This window comes from Nicrophorus vespilloides, unplaced genomic scaffold (assembly GCF_001412225.1).
Source record: "Nicrophorus vespilloides isolate i.1.1-1 unplaced genomic scaffold, Nicve_v1.0, whole genome shotgun sequence".
NCBI classification, from domain to species: domain Eukaryota; kingdom Metazoa; phylum Arthropoda; class Insecta; order Coleoptera; family Silphidae; genus Nicrophorus; species Nicrophorus vespilloides.
In genome coordinates, this window is record NW_017099875.1 from 3,950 (window position 1) to 5,202 (window position 1,253).

Here is a 1,253-nt window from a genome sequence, read left to right on the forward strand (position 1 = left end):
GCCTGTACTTTGCAAAACCCCAAAGGAAAAAATCGCATGGCGTCAATTCGCAATATCTGGACGGCCAATTAACGTCAGCATCTCTGGAAATTACGCGACCAGGAAAATGTGATCTCTTGCTGTATGGCATGTAGTACCATTCTGTTGAAACCACATTTCTTCGATGTCCATTCATCCAATTGATGCCTTATATTTCTTTTTATATTTAAAATTGTATTCTTCCTTTTTGCAATTCAGATACATCCTTATTGTATTATTTGTAGTCAAGTAAATAAAGTCCTAGTTCAATATTATTAAATCTTGTTCATTTTCCTATCAGGGCAACTAATTGCCTAATGGTTAAGTCGCTCTAACCACGATTTCGCCGGGTTTGCTGCTGGTTCGAATCCTGGTCAAACCAGGCCCTTTGTGAGCCCTCTTGGTACTTGCAGCAATAGGGCCATCGTTCATTACAGATGGATAGTGAAATGAATGAGGTTCAGAGTATGGACCTTCAGCCAAGTCGATAGACAATCACAGTGTTAATGATAGCAGCAGATATACAGTCAAAGGAAATAGTGGAATCGCAGAGCATCAATATACTACTGAAGTTAACCTACAAGACGACAGCCAACCAACAAATTAAAAATGTATCATGATGGTAACTATGCACCGGGATTATCCATTAATGTCAACCGCGATCTTAAATTTACTTAATGTTTACAGATTGTGAATAAAATTATACGACATAAAAAAAATGTATCGAAAATAATAAGTCTATTTGTTGCTAAGCAATACAGTAGTAACTATCAACGAGTCTAAGTGAAAAGATTAGTTATTTTATTGAATAAAAAAAACATAATATGCAGTTTAAATAATTTAAAAATATGTGCTTTATAAGTTAGAGATAAGAGAAAAAGTAAAAGTATATTTTTTGCTGTGATGAAGCACAATAATCTTTTTAATAAGAAAGTTATTGCTACCTAACCCAATGTTTCATGAAATTTATTTAAGAAGTTTCTGACTAATTTTTTAAAACAATTTTTTTTATGTCATTTCACCACATGCATAAATCAATGCCGCAGGATAACAATCCACAATTTCCACTCCAATAAAACTGCTGCCCCTTGAAAGACATTCAGGTTACTTTGTGTAAAGCGGCGACACTTCGCGCTCTTGTATTCCGCTATCATAGATCTTCCGTAAACCAACAAAGAGTTATATAATATTAATATACTATGATATACTCAGTGTTACAAAAATTATCCAAGGGG